General features: G+C 38.0%; 1 pseudogene; it reads left to right on the top strand.

Moving 5' to 3' along the window:
- The first annotated feature begins 463 nt into the window (after window positions 1-463).
- On the top strand, window positions 464-1443 carry LOC103607941 (annotated as a pseudogene).
- The last annotated feature ends 4597 nt before the right edge of the window (window positions 1444-6040 follow it).

The following is a 6040-nucleotide window of genomic DNA, read 5'->3' as shown; positions in this document are numbered from 1 at the left end:
AATGCATGCAACTCATTTTTCTCATTTCTAAATTGAAGGAATATTACCTGTTCCATTTACCTCCCAGCATCATGTTGGGAGCTAAATGAAATAATTTAAGTGAACTTGTAGGGAAGGATATGATATAAGGAATGGTAAATATGATTGTTGCTGAGTTGATGTTAGTGATGATGATGATGGTGTCAGCCTTGTTATTCTTTTTAAACTGAAATCTATTTTAAAAATCCTTTCATAGGAAAAAATTTCTAAAACATAAGAATTTACTTAAATTACTAAACTATAAAATTATTAAAAATAGAATCACCAAGTTATGTAATTGTTGAATTTGCTTAATAGTTTTCCTTACTTCATTTATTCACCAAAATTAGATCTTTAGTTCTAAAAATATGTCAAGAGATAATGGAAGGCTTTCTGTCTGTGGACACTGCTGAGGAAGCATCAATAAAGTGTTCCCACTGTCATCATGTCTAAGTCAGAGTCTCATAAAGAGCCTGAACAGCTGCAGAAGCTCTTCATCAGAGGGTTGAGCTTTGAAACAACTGATGAGAGTCTCAGGAGCTATTCTGAGCAATGGGGAACGCTCATGGACTGTGTGGTAATGACAGATCTAAACACCAAGCATTCCAGGGGCTTTGGGTTTGTCATCTATGCCACTGTGGAGGAGGTGGATGCAGCCATGAATGCAGAACCAAACAAGGTGGATGGAAGAGTTGTGGAACCAAAGAGGGCTGTCTCAAGAGAGGATTCCCAAAGACCAGGTGCCCACTTAACTGTGAAGAAGATATTTGTTGTGGCATTAAAGACGACACTGAAGAACATCCTCTGAGAGATTACTTGAACAGTATAGGCAAATAGAAGTGATTGAAATCAGGACTGAGGCAGTGGAAAGAAGAGAGGCTTTGCTTTTGTAACCTTTGACGACCATGACTCTGTGGATAAGATTGTCATTCAGAAATACCATCCTGTGAATGGCCACAACTATGAAGTAAAGAAAGCCCTGTCAAAGCAAGAGATGGCTAGTGCTTCATCCAGCCAAAGAGGTCGAGTGGTTCTGGAAACAGTGGTGTTGGTTGCAGAGGTGGTTTTGGTGGGAATGATAACTTTGGTCGTGGAGGAAACTTCAGTGGTCATGGTGGCTTTGGTGGCAGCCATGTTAGTGGTGGATATGGTGGCAGTGGGGATGGCTATAATGGATTTGGTAATGATGGGAGCAATTTTGGAGATGGTGGAAGCTACAGTGATTTTGGCAATTATAACAATCAGTCTTCAAATTTTGGAGCCATGAAGGGAGGAAATTTTGGAGGCAGAAGCTCTGGCCCTTATGGTGGTGGAGGCCAATACTACACCAAACCACGAAACCAAGGTGGCTATGCTGGTTCCAGCAGAGCGGTAGCTATGGCAGTGGCAGGAGGTTTTGATGAACTTTCAGGAAACAAAGCCTAGCAGGAGAGGAGAGCCAGAAAAGTAACAGGGAAGCTACAGGTTGCAACAGATTTGTGAACTCAGCCAAATATAGTGGTGGCAGGGCCTAGCTGCTACAAAGAAGACATGTTTCAGGCAACACTCATGTGCATGGGCAAAAAAACAAAACAAAAAAAAACTCAAGGACTGTATTTGTGACTAATTGTATAACAGGTTATTTTAGTTTCTGCTCTGTGGAAAGTGTATAGCATTCCAACAAAGGCTATTAATGTAGAATTTTTTTTTGCATCCACAATGTTGATTGCTAAATGTAATAGTCTGATCATGACACTGAATAAATGTGTCTTTAAAAAAAAAAGAGAGAGAGAGAGAATGATAATAGAAGTAAGTATGAAGAACATATTTTCAGGAGTCATATCAAATGGAAGTATATTATAGACAAGGGAAAAGTCATTTTGACTATATTTTCATATTAAAGGATATGTCAACGCTTTATTAATAAACAGATAAGATAGAAAAATGTTATATCTACCAGGAAGCAGGAAATTTTAAGAAGAAGCATGTTAATTAATTACTGTCATTAGCTGGATTGATAACAATTCATTTATTCTGGACCAGTTTATCACAACCATCAAGTTCTCTTCCAAATAAGAGAATGTGATTGAATGTTAGAATATGCTGGAAAGCATTTTTAAAACTTTAGTAAAGACACGCACTTTACGAAGTAAATTGTAGTTAGCCTTCACTTTTTGTGAGAGAAAAATCAGGCACAGATTTATGAGAGAAAAATCTGGATTAACTAACATTTTGTAAAAAATTTTTCAAAAGCTTTATTATCTATTAATCAAGAAAAAGCAGAGGGGAAAAAGCAAGGCATATAACACATATATAAAATGACAGCAATAAATGCAAATATACTAGAAATCATATGAATGTAAATGGGTTAAACTCTAGTAGTCTATTATACAAGATTACCATACTGGTTTTAAAAAATCCAGCAACTATATACTATTTATAGGAGACACACCCAAATTTAAGGACTCAGACTTGAAAGACATTTATCAGGTAAACACTAACTAAAAGAAAGTGGGTATAGCAATAATATTTTTAGACAAAACAGATTTGAGACAAAAATAATTTATAGAAATAGTAATAGCTTATTACTAAACCTTATAGTAGTTTAATTCACTAAGAATATATGAGTACAATTCTGAACTAGTATAAACCTAAAACATAACTTCAAAATACGTAAAGCAAAAAATAATAACTGTAAGATTAAAAATAGGCTAGTTCACCATCACAGTGAGAGAATGACATACCTTTTGCACAATCAGTAATCAATTTTGAAAGGATATAGGAAATTTGAACAACTCAATTAACAAGCTTGATCTAATATACCCAACCTCTACCTGGTCTTTGCAAATTCCCTGTCCTCCTTCCCACAGGAAGGGGAAAAACCCCACAGCATAGCTCCCTATTTCTATGAATTTCTTTAGCTTTCTGTTTATACAGACTGCAGGAGAGATGTGGGAATAATGCGGGCACAATTAGTTCTTATCAAGCCTCACATGGATACCCCGGTTGGCTTCCTTAGAACAAAGGGGTAAAGAGTGCCCCAATTTCATGACAACCTGTAGAGTCCAATTCCACATTCTAGGATGCTTAAAATAATTGCTTAAACTATCCAAAGCAAGAGAGTGCCAATACATGTTACACACTCTCTTGTCACTGCACTAAATGCTATTCTGCCCTTAGGAGAACTATGCCAAATAGGCATCACTGACGTTTCACTGAGGTTGCTCTCCCCTGCCTCGTTTTAAATGAGCAGACAAGTGCCCACCTGACTTTTAATCCAATGACACTAAGCAGAGTTACACAATCCCTAATTAACACGTTCTAATTAGGAGAACTATGCCAAATAGGCATCACTGACGTTTCACTGAGGTTGCTCTCCCCTGCCTCATTTTAAATGAGCAGACAAGTGCCCACCTGACTTTTAATCCAATGACACTAAGCAGAGTTACACAATCCCTAATTAACACGTTCTAGAATTTTCAAACACAGCATACACCATACAAATAGGGTGTGTCTGATGGAGGCATAAAGTGGTATTCCAAAGGCTGCACAAAAAGAGCTTGTTAAGCTGGCCACAAAGTTTAGGCCAGGTTAGGAATTTCAGTGTGTTCAAAACTGGTTTACAGGTATTATGAAAGTATACACTGGGTTTTATTAACTGTTTAGGTAGTTAAAACTACAGTTGAAAATAACATCAGAATTACTCATACTGAGAACCCCTGAAGCATTCTTAGTAGAGCACAGTTAAGAACACCACCCATCTTTGATACAGAGGATGGTTACAAGGCTCCTTAGACACACAGGAAAAGCAAAATATACTAACAACGGGTATTTCCTACTAATGAGTTCATTTCACCTCTCACATGTTTATTCATCATGGTAGTCACTGTGGATTCATATTCCTGCCATCGAAGTATGTAATCACAAAACATGCCTCCAAATCCAAGACACACACACATGCACACGCACTGTGAGACCCAATATGGTTAAGTACTATGTATAGTAAAATTTTCTGCTGAAACGTATTTAATGATTGGTTTATTAATTCAACTAGTCCTTGTAAAGCTTCTACCAAGTGTTAGCCACCATAGTAAACACTGGAGGTACAACAAGCAAGACAGACAAGATTTCTGCATTCATGGAGCTTACATTCAAATTCAGGAGACAGGCAAAATCAAGTTAAAAGAATGGATGAATGAGAGGATTTCAAAGAGTGTCAAATTCCTAGGAAAAAATAAAATGAGACTATACGCTACATAAAATTTCTCAACCTCAATACTATCGACATTTGTGCCAGATAATTCTTTGTTGTGAGGGGCTGTGATTTTAGGATGTTTAGAGCATCCCTGGCCTCTATCCAGTAGATGTCACTAGCTGCATGCCCCCACCCCCAGTTGTGACAATTAAAAACGTCTTCAGAGATTGCCAAATGACACCTGGGGGACAAAATCACCCCTAGTTGAGAACCACTGTGCAAGAGTAACTGGAATGTTTGTTGTACTGTTGCTATTGTTTAATGGTCAGGGAAGAACTGGGAAAAAAAAAAAAAAAAGAGGAAATCTTACCAGACAATGATTTCGGAAGAGAGGTTTCCAGGCATGGAGAGCAGGCAATGCTAAGGCAGTAAGCTGATAATGAACTTGGTGTGCCCAAGGAACAGACAGAAGATTCGTGTGGCCAAAAGCACACAAATGAAGGAGGAAATGAGAATCAGAGAGGCAGGAAAAGCCAGATCACACAAGGCCTTTTAGACCATGATAGAGAACTTAGATTTATTCTGTTTTCAAGCATGATGAGAAGTTTAGGTGAAGGAGAGAATTTCTGACTAGCTGTAAACTAAGAACTTCTTCTGACCATACCTTTAAATATTGATAGGCCTGGAATTTTACAGTCTGCAGTGAAAGACTAAGTACTTCAGGTATAATTATAAATCCTAGCTGGGGGTGGAGCAAGAGCTGTGCAAAAGTGGGTTTCCAGAATTGTCAGAAATGCAGTCTAATGCTGGGAGAAGAGACTTTTGAGGACATCTTCCACTCCAGCTGCTATTCGGATGACAACGCAGAGGAGCTCTCTCAAGGAGAGTGTGTTCCAGGTGACATATTGGCAGCAGCTGTGAGCTGTGACACCCACTGTGTGTGTATGGACTCTGGCTCAGCCCCAAACATGCCCCTTTAGGGGGAAGCAGCCCAAAGCCAAGTGCAGGCCAACCTACTCACCAGGAGCAGAAGACCAACAACCCAGGGACTGGCAAGTAACCTCACAGAGATGTCAATGGCTTGACTTTAAAATGCTCTTGTTAGAGATTTACAGAGTCAACACTTTCAGACCAATGGAGACAAGAAAAACAGACTTCAGATCTTTATTCCAACTCCCTCATTGTTGTGTTATTGCTGCCATTTATTAAGTATTGACATAGTCATTGTTCTAAGTGTTTTCCATCCATTTTCTCACTTAATCCTCTGAACAATCCTGTAAGGTAGATTCTCTTATTTTCAGCATTTTTTAAAAGAAGATCACTGGAACTTAGAGATGTTCTGTTATTTGGCCATGGAATCTGAAACCCAAGAAATCTGACTCAAGTCCAACCTCTTAACCACCCCATTATACTCATATAAGGCAATAAACACTATATACTGCTGAGACGAAGCAACTGCAAAGATGAAATCACTTGCCAAAGGTCATCTGCAGCTAATTCCTAATAATTTGAAGAGCAATTATTAATAAACTGATAACATTTGAACACTTACTGGTACCAGTTTTTTTCTAAGCACTGTATATGAATTACCTAGTTTAATGTTCACAAAAACCTATGAGAAAGCTCTTTTTAGTTGTCCCATTTTATAGATGAGAAAGCTGAGGTTTAGAAATCTTACCTATCTTGTCCAAACTCAAACAACGAATAAGTAGTGAAAATGAGATTTTAATTCAGGCAGTCCAATTCCCAGGCTTTCACCCCTAACACTAACTCATTGAACCCAATTATCTTCCAACAAGAAACTTAGGAACTCTTTTAGTCTTATTTGGTAAAAATGAGTATGATTTA

This window comes from Galeopterus variegatus, unplaced genomic scaffold (genome assembly GCF_000696425.1).
Source record: "Galeopterus variegatus unplaced genomic scaffold, G_variegatus-3.0.2 Scaffold7882, whole genome shotgun sequence".
Lineage (NCBI taxonomy): Eukaryota > Metazoa > Chordata > Mammalia > Dermoptera > Cynocephalidae > Galeopterus > Galeopterus variegatus.
Note: the sequence above shows the minus strand (reverse complement) of the source record. Positions and strands in the feature narration are given on the sequence as shown.